Here is a 21,233-nt window from a genome sequence, read left to right as displayed (position 1 = left end):
TATAGTGAAATTGGCCTCCTCTTATCAAAAACAATTGATTATTTTTATCAATGAAACACCCTTGCATACCCCCTCCAAAAGCCAGAAAGATACTTGTGTGGACCTCCCCTTTGCCTACGCCCTTGAGGTGCACGTTTACCCGCTTTCCTCGCCAATACAAGGTTATTCTTAGGGGAAAAGAGCAAACAAGACGAGTCGTAGGGGAGAGTTAAGGCAAAATTCGATAACGCTTCTAAACTAGCTATTTCTATATTTGTTAATATCCAAAAATTACTTAGAGATTTTGATCTTCAAAACGGCAACCGAATTTAAAGCAGCTCCAGAAGATTTTCTTATTTTTAATTGTCACAAACGCGTTATTTGATCTGGTCACACGGCGCGCTCTCTCTGCTAACAATGATACCAAATAACAGCTGCGGAAGGAGGCTCTAGATATGTGTCACAAACTCACACATTAATTTCCCTTTCCCATCATGCTACTCTGGTCTCATACAATAGAGCAATATTTAAATGAGTGTCAAAAGTCATCCGGGGTATTGCATTCAGTAGTTGCCCTTCGCTACGCCCTATGATTGATCGAAATTAACTTGCGCCATCTTCTCAACCAATAAGAAGCAAAATTAAATCAACCAATAACAAGCATCCAACCAATGAGAAGCAAAATTAAAACAATCACGACTTGCTCGGTAACGTTTTCTAGTACTTCGGTCAGTTGTCTTGTTTTTCTTTTTTTTCTCTCTTGCGATATTCTCCTCTGTTCTTATCAGAACGTTGTCGTTACTTTGATATTGGTTTTGGGACAGTCAGTCGAAAAGCACTCCATATAGGGCCCAATTACATGATACTATCTATAATTACTTAGGCCCACTCTGGGACCTTAAGTTGCCTTAAGTCGCCTTAAATCGCTTAAAGTCGCAATGTTTTTTCTGCCAATTTTGCTTAAGCCGCCTATTATCACTTAAGTCAAATAAAATCGCCTTAAGTCGCCCTAAGTCGCTTTAAATCGCCTAAAGTCGCAATATTTCTTCTGCCATTTTGCTTAAGTCGCCTTAAGTCGCCTTAAATCGCCCAAAGTCACCCAAAGGTACGGCGACCTAGAGTAGGCCTTTACTTATGTACACTTTTTTTTTTAAATCCTCTTGCCTTATTTTAAGATAAAAGCATAGATTGCTTCTTCTGTGTCTTTTCTTCAAGTTATTTCCCTTTGCTTTTCATGCGAATATATGTACTTCTTGCGGCCTGATGATTTTTTAAATGGACACAGTTTTAATCAATAAAAGCTATACAATTTCGTAATCCTCTGCTCCTACATTTATCTCAATATGGAGTGAATGTTACACTATTTTCTTGGAGAATGCTGACAGTTTTTTCCGTCTAGTACTGTTAATTACTCCGGAGACACAAAGTGCCGATACTGAATTTTTTTTTTTCTTACACCTGTAAGAGGGTCTTAATGGGATTAACCGATAGGCGTAAAATGGCCAAAAATTTAGTCGATAGCCGTAAAAATTGAAAAATTTTTAACCGTTAGCCGTAAATGGGGTCAAAAGAGGTAACCGTAAAAAAAATTGTTCCCTACATTTCTTAATTTTAAGGAAGGTGCTAAACTTACTTATGACCTGTTTCATTTCTTATTTTGCTGACTTTGACTCCGTACATGTCGTACATGTGGTTCATACGTTTATAGGCCAAGCTCGTTTCATGGACCCCCGGTATTCTCCCTTGACCTCACTTGGCCTGCGTTTTGTAGGACAAGTTGACAGCTTTTTGTTTTAAGATCTCCAATTTCTTCACCCAGTGTGCATGTGAGTTGAACGATGTCGGTATTGAAAGCTGTTGTTAGTTTTTATCGAACGGGTGAGGAAAGGCCAAGCGAAAGATACATGGCAAGACTCAAAGTCCAAGAAGAGCATCGGACACTTTCAGCGTTCAAGAAAAACGTTATTGACTTTCTTGGTCTTAACGAGCAAGCCAGGAAGTTCGGTCTTGGGCAATTTGACGTTAAACTTTACCGCCTCGCCAAAATCAGCGGCAAGATAGAAAATTATTCTTTATCGACCCAGCAGCAGCTAGATCTGGAACTACCCCTGTTGCTTGACTCAGATAGTGAAAGCGAGCTGAACAGTAAGTACTCTTTAAGTCACGAATTTTGTACGTGACTACTTGGATGCCGCGTGGCAAGAAATTTTTGCGGGTCTTTTATCTTGCGGATTGCAGAAACTAAATTAGCTCCCCACATGTTTGGGGAGCTAATTGTTTCGATAGCGAAATACTGGTTTTCTTACTGAGGATTAATATTTGTTATTTTCAGGAGATCGCGAGCTTGAAATACCTGAGTAAAGCAACTAGCAGAGATGTCACTGTTTGCAAAACGCTTACTGTTGATCACTAAGGCATGGGTCGCACTTGGCAAAGTTTGCACAGGACGAATGTTCTTATTTCAGTGCCTTTAGGCAAAATCTAAAGCAGTCTTAAAGGTTGAGTAAAGCTTTAATCGTCTTTAATTGTCAAATGAAATATCCGAAAGCTAACTCTAACCTTTAATGAGTCTTTAATTGAACATAAGTTTAACTTTAGTAGCGCAAATCTTTCAGTATCCTTTAAGTGGTTTCTTTTTTGGCACAAAAGAGGGTGTTTCATTAAAATACATTTAAGTTGACTTTAAGGTGAGATTTAAATGAGTATAGCTGTTCTGACATCTTTAATTCATGCATTAAAGATAGTCTCATTGTAATCTGAACTGTCAACAGAATATTCATCACAAATCAGCCAACACTTGCACTGATGAGCCAGAAGAGCAAATTTTGTTTTACGTGCAGCAACGTGAGCTCACAATTCTTTCTGGGGTCGAAACATCTTATTGAAAGCGACGGTTTCATTTTTGCATCTCCTTTAAAGAGCGCATGGAGTGCGATGACAAGTCAGGAAATGTTTTCTGCGCGCGCTTTAATGGCTTCGAATCACGTTCAACTTTCGAAAGGCATAAGCGGAAAGGTAACGGAAAGAAATTAACAGATACTTTCGTGGCGACTTCAAATTCCCGTGATTTCACGAAATTTCAAGTTCATCTGACTATGAAGGTTAGTTAATTTGAATATAAAAAAAGTCATGTGTATGTATTGATACATACCTACATATATCTTTACGTCTTTAATTATTACATGAGAACATAACCGCTATTGAACGTTGCTTGAGACGATTAACATTGAAACTTCCTCGCACTCAGTCCCTGAAGATTTTTTTGAGGTCGGAGTTGTCTACTGCCTGTGGGGGCATGGACGCCCCATTGAGAAAGTACCTTCGTAGACTATTGCGGCAAGTTTGTAATGTTTCTGGTTCATATTATTTGCCTTTGTTTTCTTTTGTCGTGTGGCTTATTTCTTTCTCCGTATTAAATGTAAGGCTTACAATCTTTCTCCTTTCCAGGAATATTGATTAAAAAGCCTGAGGTTTGAATCCTCACATGCGTCCACCCAGTAGTAGGTCTTTCTGCTCTGCTATAAGAACGTTTGGTAGCGATGTTAAATAAATTGAGGTTTGAATCATCACAAAGGTCCACACAAATTTCTTCCTCTGCCCAGCTGATAGAGCAGATGTTCCTTATGAATATTGACCCAGCTCTTACTTTTTTTTGTCTTCCAGCTGATAAGGTGATGCGCAATTTTTCTGAGATAATTGATTTTTGACTGATATGATATAAACAATTAGTTCTCGTGGCCCCTCTCAAGTTAAGCTACAGTCACCATTCCGTTCTGCAAATGCCATAATTTTTTAATGTTGTTCAGTTAAAAAGCAGATACTCTCCAACCTGGCTTTAGTCCTTTTGTATTCCTTTGACTTTGAATGTCAAGGGTGCCGGAGAAAAGTAAATCCCCGCTTGAACACAGACACAGTCCTCTGGTGGTTACAGCCGAGAACCGACTTGTCTAGCCTCCGGGTTTGAGACCTATTTAACGGCTCAGTGCTCGTATCAATCAATGAAAATAAAAAAATCATAAAACATAAAAATAAAAACGATACGGATACATCATTGCCGAGGTACCAGAGGGTAAGAACAAAGTATGGGCAATCTGCACTGCACCTCTCCTCGAGACGCGAAAATAGACAAGCACTGAGAGGAGCGCACGAAACTCTCCTCACAGCTGGGATCACCTTCTCTAGGCTGACTGCAGGAGGTTCGAATCCTCGCAAGGGACACAGATTGCAATGGTTTTTCTTTCACTATCCTATAGATGATACCATTAGCTTTCTGTGATCCATCTTGTCTGCTGGGAATGAAATGTCTTCTTCTGAAACACTATCCTCAAGCTGAAAAAGAAGTGTGCTTGAACTAAATTTGCAATAGCTATAAACTGAAGCTAAACTCAAGTATTTGTTCCTGACAAAATTCCATGCAAGTGTGACGTAAATTTGACATTTGCTTTACATTTACCTTGCTCATTGAGCAAAGCTGTTCATTTGCTATAAATTTGCATTGGGATCTAACAAAAAAAGAAATAAAAACCCTTATTTAGTGGCCATTTGCCAGTTCCCTGAGGGTGGCCCATTTACTGGGTTCAACTGTATTCAGAATAAAATTTAATGTAAATGAAACTGGAATTAAATGTGATTGATCTATTTACCTTTGCTAGAAATCTGAGGGAAATAATAATTCAGGCCACAGGCCTGCCAATCATCCACTTAGAGGCTGATTACATGAGTCAGGCTGGCCTGCCCACATAATGCCATCCTAGCAAAGAGTGAACTCGGCTCATGTAATCCACCCTTACTAAAACAACTAATCGGACAAACAAAAGTGGCAGGCCTCTGCCTACCACAGACATAACATTTTATTTTCATAAACACTGCGAACATATATTGCACAAAACTAACAAATTATTTTGACTTCGGCCGAACAAATTGTCTACAATATAAATAATGTGTTCTATAGCTCATGCCTCCAAAAATCAAGTCACAATAAATCCTAAGAAACTGTCATTTACAATTAAACTGAATAAATAGCTTTATTAATCAAAAGCATTGGTATGCAATTAAAGAATGGGTAAAAGAAAGACTTCTGTCACTTGAAAGCACTGATTTACAAGATGTGCCACTTTTTCACCTGCCAACTTACAAAATGCCATCGAGAAAGCTTTCTACACCCATGTTACTGTCACAATAAATGGGAATTTCAGAGAAATAATTCAAACAATAAAAATGAATACGTAATAGTTTGTGTTTCCAGCACTCTATAAAGGCAACAAAAAATAACTGTCTGTATCAAGCATTACTATAATGAGGTTAGCACTTTTGGTTATTCTCTGTAGTTGGTCTTTTTCTTTCTTTTTTTTTTTTTTGTATATGTATTGTGAAATTTTTATTTTCATGGATCAGTGTAAATTTTGTTTCATATATACAAACAATGTTATTTGTGGAAATCTCCCTATGAAGCTGACAGACAGTATTGATTTTACAGAAATACATATTAATCTGTTGACTTCGTCCAAAGCTTCAATTCATACAGGGTGACAATTTTACATACACATTGGCAGTACAACAAAAGCACTGACTGACAAGATGTGCCATCTCATCATCTGCCAACCTATGATGTGCCATCGAGAAAGCTTTCAGTGCCCTTGTGGGAAAAAGTCATGGCAGGAAAAGAGCAGATTCCTCACTCCCTGAAAAAAAAAAATACAGAACCTAAGAAACAGTGAACAGCTTCAAATATTTAAGCTAATAGCGCTATCTACTGCGAGGATCGTGCATCATACGTATCTAATACCGCAGTTCAAAATATATAAACTTCATATATTTCATTGTATCTGATTTATCACTTTCACGGGTTTATTACGAATCGACTTAACGGCCTGCTCCCAGTTGGCTTGTTAGCTCAATTGGTAGAGCGCTGCACTAGTATCGCAGAGGTCAGTGGTTCGAGTCCCGTACAGGCCTCATTTTTCCAGGTGTGATTTTCGCTATTGCTTAAATTAGCGCTATCTACTGCGAGGATCGTGCATCATACGTAAATTTCCTTTGTTACAAGATATCCTTGACCTACACACGGCTACATTTTCAGATATATTTTTAACTAACCCTTTTGAAACTTTGGTATCGGTATGAAGCTGTTTACTTGAACAAGTAAAGTTCGAACGTGTAGTTCGTGTTTTCCCGCCTTTCTGTTTCCTTGCTTCCAATTACACTCGAGTCTTCATTTGTACTGGCCAGCGTTAGCTAGGCACAGTACGATAAACATCACAACGAGGCAATATGTCAACAGGAGGTCGTTGTTTGGTCTTAGAAATATTAATTCGCGCGCTTTTTTGAACCTCAATATTCCGTTTGACTACTTTGTTAACAAAGCATCACAAAGCATCCGAGAGAAGCACTTGTAGTGTGGTTATTTTACCGTTAATTCGTAGTTAAAGCAAGTAAGAAAAGAATATGGCGGAAAGACGATTGCACGATCAAAACCATGATGTGGTTCCAGCGGCGAAAAAAGGAATAAAGTGTCCGACGATTGCATTGTGCTGCTGGAGGAGTTGATCCGGAGCAATCACGCTCTGGCGAGCGAAAATGTAAAGCTTCGGCAGCAGCAAGAGCGCAGCAACAAAGAAAACTCTGAAGCGCTTCAGCGGATCGAGGGCCGTCTTCAAACTGTTGATAATAATGCAGCCAACGTCCGTCGGCGCCAAAACAGAAGACAAAGGCGAACGACGGTAGTAGTTCCACCGGCTTGTCGAGTGAGTAAAAAAACATAACTGATAAGCATGAATAATGTGATTTGTGTTCATAATTTGCTTGAATCAGTTCTGTTTCGTGGAAGATTTTCTTTTATGTTGAGTAGATGTTTGCCGCGCGAATTATATGCATAATTAACTTAATTATTTCGGCGGTAATCATTTGACATGATTAGATGTGGTTACATTTACTTGATAATCCTTTACCATAAACAGGTCTACCAGAAAAGTTTTTTTCCTCCCTTTTGTTTCAACGAGAATTATCTAGTATGAAAATTCATTTAATCATTTTTTCTCTTGGACCCTTTTGACCTTGCCTGTTTTATTCACATAGATGGGTAAGGTTAATTTTTAATTGTGCTTGTGTCGATTGCTCTACATCATCTAGCCTTCAAACAACCAGGGTTTTTAAAAAGCGTGAGAGTAGAAATAGGACATACTTGACAAACCGATTGTTGAATTTTTTTTCATTCTTTTAGAGAACTGTGAGGAGAATGTACAAACTCCTTTTGAAAAAAGATGACTTTAGTGGTTTCTATCTTGACGAAGAGTGAGTAATATGATTTTAGATTCAGAGATATTTTACTTTATCTTGATTGAGCGAGGAAATCCGAGTCTAAGCTGCTGCTTGAAATATTGAGATGTTATGTGAACACCTTATGGTGGTTACAGTCGAACCTCGATTATCCGGACTTTTCGATTATCCGGACTTTTTCTCTGGTCCCGTTTTTTTTATGATTATTAATGAGCTTTGATCTTCCAAACTTTATGAGGTAAAAAAATTCAGAGATTATGTCTAAATTCAGGAAAAGTGCGTTTAAAACATTGCCTCCTCCGCTTTCAAAAGATCGAGCACTCGGAGAGTCATCGAAGCAGATTTTTATCTTCATCTCTTTTGTTTACATTATTGTCTCATTAATATTCATATTTTCGATTATCCTGACTGATTACCTAAGTCCCAACAGGTCCGGATAATCGAGGTTTGACTGTACTTTTGTCTTAGTGTTAATGTTGTTACTACAGAATACCATGCTTAATTGTATTTGTTTTTGTCTTAGAATAAATTCTGACAGCAACGAGATCCTTTTTGAGCGGACAATAGAGCAGGCAATACATCAACAAGGAGGACCTGAAAAGTGTCCTTGGACAAAAGAAGTCATAGAAGGTAGCTACCAATAATCATAGCACATGCATTTCACTTTTATTGGGGTGTCATTACATTTTGTGGGTGAGCATAAGGATTTTGCACTCAAGCATATTGATGCATATCTCCTTTATAACAACTTGAGTTTTATTGAAGGCCTTGGCTTGAAAACATCCAGGCAAAATTTTGCTCAAAGTTGGTTGATTTGTCTATTGTCCAGCCCTTAATGATACCCCTGCTTTTAGTCTCTACCATCAATTCGTGTCTTTTACCACTTTCCCCTCAACATAAATGTCATCATAAAACTAGCATTCAGTAACACAGTTAGATACCCTGAAACCTCTAATGAGCACCTTCATTACATGGTCAAATTTAGGATGGGGGGGGAGGTGCATTTTATAGTTTTTCCTAACTTACATATTCACTTTCCCAAATGTTACAGAAATTTAAATATGTTGCAAACTGAAATTTTCAGGTTTATTTCTTGTCTCTAGATCTGAGACACTTCAGTGTGGATCCTCAAAAAAGCATACTTTACACCTTAGCAATGAATCACTAAGGACATACTAACTTGGCAGATATTCTAAGGTGGCCTGCCATAAATTATTATAAATTTGAACATTGTCATTAATTTATGTGGGAATCTTTTTACAATCAGCTTCTCATGGCATTTTCATAATCATTTCTTTAAACAGCTGCTTTACAAATACATTTCAAATATGTGTGAAAACACAGAAACTGAAGAGTGGTAACCACTATGAGGCTCATAAACAAAAAACCTGGAAGAGTGGTCTCCAAAGAGAGGTATTTATTGGCTAGGATACTATTTTGAACATTTTACTTTTCATATACCCTGCTGTTCACAAATGATGGGGTCCGACAGATGTTCAATGTTACCAGACTGAGTACACCCTCAAGTACACTTGATCAATGGGAGGGAAGCTATTTCCCATTGAATGTCTTTATTTTGGCACTTCAAAATTGGATGGCTTTGAATATAGACACATCTAAGGGACTATGTTCTTATTAGAGAAATTGTTAAATAAGTGAGGTATTCTGGTCTGTATCTAGAGCCTCCCAAGAAAATCTTTGTAAAATAAATTTGAAAAATATTAAAATGTGATGTGAGATAAATGATAGTTTGTATGCACCATTTGATGGAAAAAAAAAAAAGGACAAAGAGACCCTATATTATAACATGCTTAAGAATTCCATTCTTACAATGGGTACACACATATATATATATCAAGAGAAATTAGTGATTTGGATCATATTTTTCATTTGAAGTCCTATAACACCCTTCTCATGCCTGTTTAATTTTTTTATTTTTTTTAGAAGTTAATGAGACAAACTACAGCCCTGGAGCTGGTCAACTGGGCCAACCAGCATGAAAAGGGGAGAGCAGCAGAGGTTCTTGTCATGGAGGCAATGAGCAGTGAGGAAAGCTGCTACGAGGATGACAATGGAAATACCTCAAAAGTAACAAAATACTCTGTGCATCGCCTTCAGTGGGAAAGTAGGAGAATGAAAAAAATTGAAAAGAAACTTGAAAAGGCTTATAAGAAAAAGCTCACTTCAAGAGCTAAAGAGAGAATCCGTCCAGGGTTTATGGGCAACCTTTTCTGAGATGCCCACCTACTGAAAATTTTCCAGAGTGGGCAATAATACAGTGAGAAAATTGTTTTACTAATCAATGAAATCGAAAATGTACAAAATATCAAGCCAAGTCTAGAATGAGGTTATTTTGCATGCCTGCATGAGGCTTCTTTTTCATTGAATAATTATGGTCTCATCTAAAGTGAGTGATCGTGAATTCTTCAATGTTAATAAATTTCCTCCACATGAGATACTTTTTTATATATAGATGTACACATCATTTTTGTATATCAAAGTTTCAGCTGCATTTTAGAGTAAGAGAACTGTTTTCTATCACTTGTTTACTAAAAGAAATTAAGGTATATGATCATATTTAATAAGTATTACAGTTGTAATAATGTAGCAAATAACTGAGAGTTATTGCAAATTTAAGTCGATTAAGAAAATTTTTCTGAATTTTAGATTGATAGGTTGAACTTATATTTTTTATTGTTAGACAAGTATCATTTCAAATCACATTTCTTAGTAGCTGGATTTGAGAGTACAATTTGTGAATCAATATCTTTTTGTGTAGTTTGTTACTACAGCTAGTTATATAATTTGTGTATTTGTCATACTTTTATAGTGGTAAATATTCTATTACCTGCTTGACGAAGATTATATTATACATTGACAAAAGTGAAACAATTTTAATAAAGTATGTCAATCAGTAATTCAAACATTTGGACATCTCTTTTTTTAATTATGTATGGGGCTCGACTGGGATATCCTCAGCTTCATTGTAGGTTTATGTTATCTCAGGGGAACAAATGAGTTTTGAACGAAACTATTTCATCACTGCAATTTCAAACACTTTGTTATTACTTGAATGTGTGATGCTTCTTTTTCTATCAATTGTAAGGTTGCCCAAAATATCATAAGTTATTGGGATATAAATGAGGGTGTGATTAAGCAAATCAAAAGTCAGTTGAAAGTGAAACCTGCAGCCTTTAGAGGTGCTTAAAGGTCACTTAATGATGAATGTTAACAAAACTTGAAATTTAAGAGAATCAGAAAGTACAACTAAAGATGAATTACAACAAAACCTGTAACTTTAAGCAGTACTTAAAGGGAAACAAAAGATTGAAGAAACCTTTAAGATGCATTTACAAGTGGAAGTTTTGGTTGACTAAAGTTGACTTTACAAGAATTAAGAGGATTCCTAAATTCAATTAAATGGTTATTTAGGTTTCCTTTCATGTGATCTTAAAGTGTTCATGAAATGCTTATTTAGGTTTGCTTTCATGTGACCTTAAAGTGTTAACTAAATGGTTCATAAGGACACTTTAATTGACTTCGGAAAGTTCAATTAAAGATACATTTCAGAACTTTCGTATGTCACCTAAAGATGACTTAAATACTTCTAATGTTAACCTTTAAGTTACCTTTAAGGAAACTTAATTTAGTTATTTCATCCTGTGTTGGTGTAAATGTGGTCACTTTGGTGTAAAAATCTGTCATCGGGGCACATTGCCTAATGCGACCCTAACTTTTCCAGTTCGCAAAAACTTTGAAAACCGGCCAAAACATCAAAGACGCCGTAGCGCTTGGGTGGGGCAGGCAGATTTCGGAAAACTCGGGCTAAACAATAGCTATCACAGCGGTAACTATCATCGCTTGTCAGTAAACAGCAAACGACTCGACCGGTCGCGGAACTGACCAGGCATATGGCGCTCGAAGGAAGTAATGAAGGAATGGTTGGAGAATTATCGTCCAGTGAGGCAAAGAACTGTGAGGAGTGAAACGACGAAAGACCAGGCAGGAGCCTTGCCCCCGGCAGCGTACGCCAAGCCAAAGCCGGATGTTACTCCAAAGGTACGATTTTCCGATGACCAAGACGACAGAACCCTCCCTGCCTCCTCTGAGGTCAACCCTCTAGTCTCCGATGTGTCATTAAGTTTCATAAGCGATTCCAACATTCCGTAAGTGAAGCTCGCGTCTGCTGCTGATTTCAACCAGGTGGAGGAGTACGAAAGCGATTCTGAAATTAGCGATGTTGATACGGATAGTGACTCAGAGGATCTTATCATCAGTAAGCCAGTAGTAACAAGGTCCGGAAGGCAAGTCAAGGTGTGGAAACGGTTTGATGTCTAGGCAAAAAATGGTACCCGAGACAAGCTAGACTGTACATTCAAGGATTTTGAGGCGTCAAGCATGGCTATATTTTGAGACAATTTAACAGGCATATATAGCACCATATAAGGATAAACAGGTCACCACTCCTACAAGTAAATGTAAGAATGCATGACGTAAGTTAAGTTGTGTATGGCCTTGTATTGAATCCTTTTTCATAGTTCACAATTCTATGCGTAAAATAATTGTATTAGAAGTGGTATGATTTATCAAATATTAAATTTTTTCAAAAGAATAACTCATTTAAGCCTGAGATGACCATAACACCTTTATTTTGCTTTTAAGATTAAAAAAAACACAGGTTTATTAATATTTAACCTTTTGGAACCAAAGAAATTAATTTTCAACTTTTTTGTTATAACCGTAACTGTAAAAAATTAACCGATAGCCGTAAAAGGGCCAAAATTTTAGCCGATAACCGTAAAAAAAAAAAGCCAGCATCCCATTGAGACCCACCTGTAAGCTTGAAATGTTTCTAACTGGTTCAGGTTTTTTTTAATTCCAACAACGGAAAAACTTGTACATTGACATTGAAACCAGCAGACAGCATCTCTGGGACTCCATTTTAGTTCTTATTTAGAAATGTCTAAGAGACTTATTGTTTATCTTCAAAACCACAAGGAGCAAACTCATCATAGTTTACAACAAATACATAATTGTACCTCGATGTTTCAAGCTCGAAACATTTAAATTCAAATTGTGCAATCAGCAGTGCATCAATGATTTCAACGTCCTCCGTATGTCTGCATTTCTAATAAAATAAATTATTGGATTTAAGGAGGAGTTGATGTAAATGAGATTTAAGGACAAAACTTGGAAGTGCCCAAAGCCATCTGAGAGCATTGTCCGCAAACCATTTACAATAGAAGGTACTAAGCACAGTACAAGTACAACGATTATCAAGAGCGTGTCGAAAAATGCTTTCTTTTCCCTTCGCAATATAATGGTAGTATTCATCCTCGTGATTACGTCCACCAACTTGTTGTCATGACGACGAATGGCCACGAAACTGCCAATGTAGTTAATGACTGTCAGGATGATGAAGCCTACGCCGAGGATCAAGGCCAACCCAAAATATTTTGGCAACACGAATTGCGTCAGAATTGTCACCAGAAGCCATGTTATTCCAGCCACAAAGGCTTTTAGACTTGCCTCTGTTGATAACAAATCACGTTCTTTTTTTTAAACAGTGACCTATTAATCTACAATTAAATATATAAGTTGTTCTTACAAAGGCTTCTGCGAATACGATTAGATCGATCCTACACACCAACGCCTCTCGCCCCCCCCCCCCCCCTTAAGAAGACAAACTAAGAAGAGATCGATTTAGCCCTGTCAACAATTAAGATGGATAAGTGAAATCAAAGCACTGTTTTTATAGGTAAGAAACATTGAAACACATAATTAGCAGACCACATTATTTTGATATCAAGATCCGTAAGAAGTGTTATAAGAAAACCAGAATTTGTCAGTTTGGATTTGGATTGGATTTCTGGTCCGGGTTGTTCAAAGAGTGGATAATGCTATCCCGTGCATTGATAGCGTAGTACGTGATGTTAGCACTTATCCGCTGGATAGCAATTTATCCGTCAGATAGCGTTGCTCACCATGGAAATAACTGGACTCTGGTTTGAAAGACCTGGTTACTCTTATAAGCGATAGCATATCCGCCTTAAAATTATTTAGAGGCACTAACATGCTTTCCTTGCCCAAGGTTAACAGTACCAAGCATGGTCTTAAGTCATTTCGTTATTTTGCTGCTAAGACTTGGAACGCGCTACCAGATGCTATACGCGGAAAGGCTGGCACAAGAACGTTTCTCCACGATATCCGTCGCCTAAAATTTTAAGTTTTTAGTTTTTTGATCTCTGTTTTACCACGCATGTATACAAATATATATTTAAATTTGCGATATTCTTTTTGTAATAATATTTTATTTAATGTACATAACTCTTAATGTAGGTTGTAATTTTTTAGTGAATATTTTGTTGTGGGCTTCCTGGAAAGTAGCTTGTAGCTAAGTGTGGTGCCACATTAAATAAAGAACTACTACTACTACTACTACTACTACTACTACTACTACTACTACTACTACTACTACTACCAGAAACTCACCTTTTTTTGTTACGTTTGAACGGTACATTAGAGGCTTGGAAAGCGCGTAATGGCGATCAAAACTGATGAGAGTGATATTTACCAAAGACCATCCAACAAAAGCAATTTGACTCGTGTTATAGGCTATAAAAATGGTGCACACTTGGACACAAGACTCGTGGATGCGATAAATCATCAAACTCCTAAAAACAAATAACGGCTGGGCCACCAAACCTGTCAAACAATCAGCAGCAGCCAGACCACACAGCAGAATAGTGCTTGGTCTTTGCAAGGATGGTGTTTTTACAACAGCGATAATGATGGCCAGATTTCCAAGAAAGGCGAAGATGCAGCAAGGTACGTTGACGATACAAAGAATCATGTCATTTATGAGGACAGCGGTGTCGTTAGTGGGGAATAGAGACACCACGGGACTGCTGCAGATAATACTTGCAGTTTCATTTTCAGCCATTGGTCGCTGGTGAAAAGTCGAAGATTGATGTTTGGGTAAGGATTATGGCGTATGTAATGTAGTTAGTATGAGGTATTCTAGTCAGTTAAGTTTGATATAGTCATTTGTTTATGTTAAATGTTTAGTTACTATTTGTATTCAAAGCGGTACGAATTCGAGGCTATGCGCTATCGCGAATTGTGACCTTCGTGTCTAACTTCCAGTGGACATGCTTAGTTTGTCTACTGACACACCTGGGAACAAATGATTTCTTTCGAATCACGCTGTGAGCACCGTTGTGAATAGAAAATGTTTTCATTAACTTTTTGGTCCGGTGAAGCAATCAACAATGGCCAGGTTACACAGCAGTTTATTCTTCAATTCAGTCTTTGTTATGTTTGTATAGAACGGTTGTCCTGATAGCAGCTGTAACAACTACCAGATTTCCAAAAAAGGCGACGATGAGGAAAGGAACATTAACTGTGAAAATGAGAACTTTTTTTTAGATGGCGGTGTGTTCCTTCTTGAGTTATGCATTTTTTTTTTTTGAGCCACAAATCGAATCATTTTCTCTTCGAGACATTCAAAACATTTAAAAGCACAATGAAATTTTCTGTACTAATTTTATTCATAATGATCGGTAATAAAACACATGATTGTTTACCACTTTATACTTCGATCCAAATCACTTTTGGGGAATTCATCCAAAACATCTAAGTCTTTGAATCTAGAAGGTCTTCACCATTTGAACATGATACTTCTTAAGAAATGAAATCCCAAAAAGTTTATGTAAGGGGTGGGGGGGAGGGGGGGAAGGTCTGATAAATTGTATTAGATGCGTTGCACGGAGCACGAAATTTGGAAATCAGCATTTCACTCGGATTGTTACTCAGATAAAACTTTCACTGACTCTACTTTTTTTCATAATACTCACCTAAATTGTGAAGTAGCGATTTCTGAAGCTCCAGTTGGTTTGCTTTCATCCGAAGAGACTCAGTTGCAGTCCTCGTAAACTATAAATATATTTTGCATTTATATTTTCTAAATCCATATTCTATTGTATAAATAGATAAAGGACACTTAGGTAAGAGATAAGAACAAAGAATTCACTTGAATTACGGCTGTACGGATTACTTCCTGTTGAATCGAAACATATGTGTCATGAAACGCAAGAGCGAATTTATCGAGGCCACCAGTTTAATCAGATTATTACTTAGAACGAACATCCACTAACCCACACTTTCTTGATGATACTCGCCTGAAACATTGTGAAGTTGCGATCGCTGCAGACCGAGTTGGTTCGCTTTCATCTAACGAGACTCAAATTAAGTTTCAGTCCTCTTAAACCATAAAATATATTTTGTAATGATTCTTTTCCTCTATCCATGTTCTAATGATAAATAGCTGAAATACGTCCAAGTAACAGCAGTCGGCAATTAATTCACTTGAATTTTTGTATTATCGCAGTTCTTTCTAATATTCTTGAACCCGCTGAGAAACTGAACATTGAGCACGATCTTAATTTTATTCCCTTGGCTGAAATTATTGACTAATATCATTCGGTTCCTGTCAAAGCTAGATACACGAAATGCTTTATTTTACTTGCTTGATTTCAGTTTTAATTTCTGTTTATCAAAGCGAGAAATGTTTCATGTTTTTTTCATCAGTTCATTGGTATCGGGCTTATGGCTGCAAATATCTCTTTCCAACTATGGGATTGGTTTGGAATAAACACTGCTTTATTTGATAACACAGATGTCGATGTAAATAATTTCTTACTCACCGAGTTTAATAGTGGATTATTTTTTTTAATGGATTGGTTCAAATGTATTGAACTAAAAGTAAAGCATTGAGAAAAACGTCCAGGTAACAGCAGTGAACAATTAATTCACTTGAATTTTTGTATTATCGCAGTTCTTTCTAATATTCATGAACCTGCCGAGAAACTGAACATTGAACACGATCTTAATTTTATTCCCTTGGCTGAAATTATTGACTAATATCATTCTGTTCCTGTCAAAGCTAGATACACGAAATGCTTCATTTTACCTGCTTGATTTCAGTTTTAATTTCTGTTTATCAAAGCGAGAAATGTTTCATGTTTTTTTCATCAGTTCATTGGTATCGGGCTTATGGCTGCAAATATCTCTTTCCAACTATGGGATTGGTTTGGAATAAAAACTGCTTTATTTGATACTACAGATGTCGATGTAAATAATTTCTTACTTACCGAGTTTAATAGTGGATTATTTTTTTTAATGGATTGGTTCAAATGTATTGAACTAAAGGTAAAGCATTGAGTTCGTTGACAGATATTTCAGACAGAATTCATATTTTTCGATATTGGACGAGAAGTTTCTCTGAACATTAACGTTTCAGCTTTTCAATTGCTTCGCGGTTCATTTGATAAATCTTTAAGAGTGTCAGAGAAGGCTTTTGTCTTTACTGACTGACATTTCTAATTGTAAAAATGATCATTTCCCCCCATTTTTCTCTCATTTGCAATACTATTTTGGCCGTTTCTTTGACATCATAAATACTGAATAGAGTAGTCACTTAAGCAATTGTCGGACTAAAGAAAAAAAATCAAAAGAAAAATTAAATACAAAAATAAACTAGAAATAGAAATTTATAGGAATAAAAATAATAATTATTAAAAAATTCACGCCACCTGAAGTTGATTATTCATATGGTATATTTAACTCAAGATTTTCATAGTTAGCAGTTCACTTTTACGGAAAAAAAAGTAAAGAACAGTCCAGTTTTGACCATGTCTTGAAAATGCGAGGAATTACACCTTCGGTTTTGCTGGAAAGCCGTATTGCCTCGAAACAATTTCAAGCTTTGCTTTCCAAAAATAAACTGCCCGTGTGAATTAACCCTTGAACCATTGTCACAACTTGTCAACTCAGTACGCGTCCTAAAGTTCTCGCAAAGTTCAAACTAAAACCTTGAAAGATATTCGGTGTTGAAAAACAGTAAGATAAAAAATGTAGATTGACAATCAGAGAAACAAGTCAATATACAGGTAAAGTTGCACTTCCAGAAATCAAATTATAAAAAAAAAATGTTTTCCCAAAAAAGCAGTTTAACTGCAGCGCAACTTAATGCACTAGTCAATTGAAACCCCCACCCCCTATGGGCGGCCGTCACCACCAAAAATACAAGGATGTCAAATAGATCAGTAAATACAAAGATGGTTTAAGGATCAGCTGCAGGATAGCATAGCTAATAAAGGAATGGCATGGCCAAATTATAGACAGTCTAGGTTTCCTTCATGAAATAGAACAGCCTAAACATAAATAGTTTAGCCAAATAATAAACGGTATAGTTGCCCATGTCGAGTTGGAACATGAAATTGTGAAATGGACCAGCTAAAGTGCAAATAGTCTAGCATTCATATGCAATACAGTACACAAACGGTGTAGCTTTGCGTCAAATGACTCAGGATAATATGGAGTAGCACAGCGTACGCACAAACGGTGTAGCTTTAGGTAAAATGGCTCAGCATAATGTCGAATGGTACATCGTACATACAAACAGTGTAGCCTTGCGTGAAAAGGCTCAGCGTAATGTGGAATGGTACAGCGAACACACAAATGGTGTAGCGTTGTGCGAAATGGCTCAGCGTAATGTCAAATGGTACGGCATAATGTCAAATGGTACAGCGTACATACAAACAGCGTAGCGTTGCGTGAAATATCTCAGCGTAATGTGGAATGGTACAGCGTACACACAAACGGTTTAGTGACGTAACGCTACATCATTCGTGTGCACGCTGTGCCATGCGACATCACGCAGAGCCATTTCACGCAACGCTACACTGTTTGTATGTACGCTGTGCCATTCTACATTACACTGTTCCATTTGCGGTTTGTATTTTTGGTGGTTTCGGCGAGATAGCGATCTGCTGGGGGGCATGACGTCATCGAGTGTGAAGAATTGCGCGAAACCATCACATTGTGTGGTCGCTGTGTTAAAGAGCCTTCACTTCGCCTTGCCGTAAAGCAGAGCCAATTCGGTAAATGTCTCCTATTTTTTTCCCCGGCCGATATTGCTTTTATTTGTTTTCCTTCATGAAAGCCTTAATTAAAATAGCACTGAAGACTTGATTCTACCACGGTTTGCCGGCCTCCCGGTTTCCCACAGTTTGCACGAGTTTGGGTTTTGGTCGAGGGTCGAGGGTAAAATGTCGAGTCTCGAGGGTAAAATGTCGAGGGTCTGAGAAAAATGTCGAGAGTCCATAAAAAACTAAAATTTTAAATTTTAAAAAAATTAAATGTCGTGAAATGTCAGAGGAAACTGAGAAATTACATATGGATAAATTCCAGACATGTTGTGTATTGTTTTTGTATACTTTCACTCTTCATTTACACAGCTTCCACAAATGCACCCGCAACCGCAAATAAATAGATGCCGGCTGATCGAGGTCAAGGTTCACTTTGTGGAAAGCGTGACTAAGCCATTCGTCCATCGAAATATGGTTTTCTCCTAAATCTCGCAGTTTCTGGGTTTCCATCCGCCGTGAAGTCATAAGCAAAAAAACTCGAACTGAGGAACAACAAATAAAAAATCGATCTTCGTCGCGGTCGTCTCCTCACGCCTGCGGATGATAAATAGATGGAGGAAGACAGTCTCTAAACGGAAATATCCTTGACAAGGCGTGTGCAGACTTAAGGAAAACAAGCTCTTGTTAATCAAAGTGGTGTAAAAACAAGAACCTTCTACAGAGTTCCAAGATCAATATGCTAAATCTCCTTACTCGCTAGCATTCATTTCTTGGAAGGTTAGTTCTGAGAATTTTAAATCAGATTGAAATCCCCGAGTTCATTATGATGTCAGGAGAAAGAAGATTCTTAACACTCCGAGTATGACGTGAAATCATGACAAATTCGACTAAAACTACAGTAACAGCAGCAGTAAAAACTTCAGTTTCGGTTATGTGCAAAACGTTTTGCAGGATCAGAGGGAACAAATGTTAAAACACACCATCGATAAAAATGACAAAAAAGTGTACTCAAACAACAAAAATTTGTACGTTTTGTTGTCAATCTTTTGTCAGACGTTGCTAAAAGCCCCTCTATTAGCGCATCTCTGGTTGCGAAATAATTTTTTATTTGCTGTTCCTCAGTTCGAGTTTTTTTGCTTATGACTTCACAATGGATGGAAACCCAGAAACTGCGAGATTTAGGCGCTTAAGAGAAAACCATACTTGGATGCACGAATGGCTTAGTCACGCTTTCCACAAAGTGAACCTTGACCTCGATCAGCCGGCATCTATTTATTTGCGGTTGCGGGTGCATTTGTGGAAGCTGTGTAAATGAAGCGTGAAATTATACAAAAACAATAAGTCACAACATGTCCATATGTAATTTTTGAGTTTCCTCTGACATTTCACGACATTTAATTTGTTTAAAATTTGCGATTTTTAGTTTTTTATGGACCCTTGACAATTTTCTCGGACCCTCAACGTTTTACCCTCGAGACTCGACATTTTACCCTCGACCCTCGACCAAAATCCAAACTCAGCTTGCACACGTTGGTGTGTCTGAATGTTTAAAGTGTTAAGTAGTGTTATGACGTGCGAGAAATGTCGAATGCCGAGCTCTCTTTTCATTTCTGACTCGCGCTTACTTTTCAATGAGAGTTTAACTGCAAAGGCTCTTTGAACATATCAAAAGTACGTGAGAAGTTGGATTTTGTGTGTACCATCATAGACGCCATGGTAAGAAAACGGATAGCCTTAATTTGTTTTGACATTTTTCAATCAAAGTGATATCGGAATGCGTTAATTGGTTTTCCGTACGATTAGAGTATTAAGCTAAGGGAAGACTGCTTACATCTATTATTTTAAAGAGGTGTATATTATATTACGTTTTTTATTTATTTTTTCCGGGGTGCGGTGATAGTAGAAATAATTTCTATTTTTATTTTCTCGATCAGGCTCTTTGAACATCGCAGAAGTACGTTAGAAGTTGGATTCTGCGTGTGCCCTGGACGCCATGGTAAGAAAACTGAGAGCCTTGATCTGTTTTTACATTTGTCAATCAAACATGTAGTTTGGGCCAAAGCAACCTTTTTTCCGAGTTGGTTTTGAGCACATACATGCCTTTCTTGATGAGACACGTCTGCCATAAAATAAGTAAAAAAACGCACAGACATAAAACAGGGTGGTAAAGGGAAGGGAAACTGTCCTTCTACAATTCACGAAAAATAAAATCGGCTTAAGGTTACTACTTCCCACCTTCGCAACGCAACGAAAACTCGAGCATGTGCTTTTGTTTGCAAAGTATTTGGCAACATTAACTTTGTTCTTTTCAATGAGTTTTCTTTGGAGAAATTTACCGAATTGGCTCTGCTTTACGGCAAGGCGAAGTGAAGGCTCTTTAACACAGCGACCACACAATGTGATGGTTTCGCGCAATTCTTCACACTCGATGACGTCATGCCCCCCAGCAGATCGCTATCTCGCCGAAACCACCAAAAATACAGACCGCAAATGGAACAGCGTAATGTACAATGGCACAGCGTACAGTGTAGCGTTGCGTGAAATGGCTCAGCGTGATGTCGCATGGCACAGCGTACACACGAATGGTGTAGCGTTACGTCACTAAACCGTTTGTGTGTACGCTGTACCATTCCACATTACGCTGAGCTATTTCACGCAACGCTACGCTGTTTGTATGTACGCTGTACCATTTGACATTATGCCGTACCATTTGACATTACGCTGAGCCATTTCGCACAACGCTACACCATTTGTGTGTTCGCTGTACCATTCCACATTACGCTGAGCCTTTTCACGCAAGGCTACACTGTTTGTATGTACGATGTACCATTCGACATTATGCTGAGCCATTTTACCTGAAGCTACACCGTTTGTGCGTACGCTGTGCTACTCCATATTATCCTGAGTCATTTGACGCAAAGCTACACCGTTTGTGTACTGTATTGCATATGAATGCTAGACTATTTGCACTTTAGCTGGTCCATTTCACAATTTCATGTTCCAACTCGACATGGGCAACTAGACCGTTTATCATTCGGCTAAACTATT

General features: G+C 37.7%; 1 long non-coding RNA gene and 1 pseudogene across 2 annotated transcripts; one reads left to right on the top strand and one right to left on the bottom strand.

Annotated features, from left to right (window-relative positions):
- Positions 1–4,786: 4,786 nt before the first annotated feature.
- Positions 4,787–6,209, bottom strand: LOC148725794 (uncharacterized). The gene is made up of 2 exons (XR_015990625.1): positions 6,076–6,209; positions 4,787–5,660 (listed from the first exon to the last, which is right to left on the bottom strand). It is a non-coding gene; the product is annotated as an uncharacterized LOC148725794 (long non-coding RNA).
- LOC148725793 (uncharacterized) lies at positions 5,655–10,178 on the top strand (annotated as a pseudogene). Its single transcript, XR_015990624.1, has 5 exons — positions 5,655–6,722; positions 7,199–7,269; positions 7,778–7,894; positions 8,568–8,667; positions 9,199–10,178. The product of XR_015990624.1 is annotated as an uncharacterized LOC148725793 (transcript).
- The last annotated feature ends 11,055 nt before the right edge of the window (positions 10,179–21,233 follow it).

This window comes from Stylophora pistillata, chromosome 8 (genome assembly GCF_964205215.1).
Source record: "Stylophora pistillata chromosome 8, jaStyPist1.2, whole genome shotgun sequence".
NCBI classification, from domain to species: domain Eukaryota; kingdom Metazoa; phylum Cnidaria; class Anthozoa; order Scleractinia; family Pocilloporidae; genus Stylophora; species Stylophora pistillata.
This window is presented reverse-complemented; position numbering and strand designations above follow the sequence as displayed.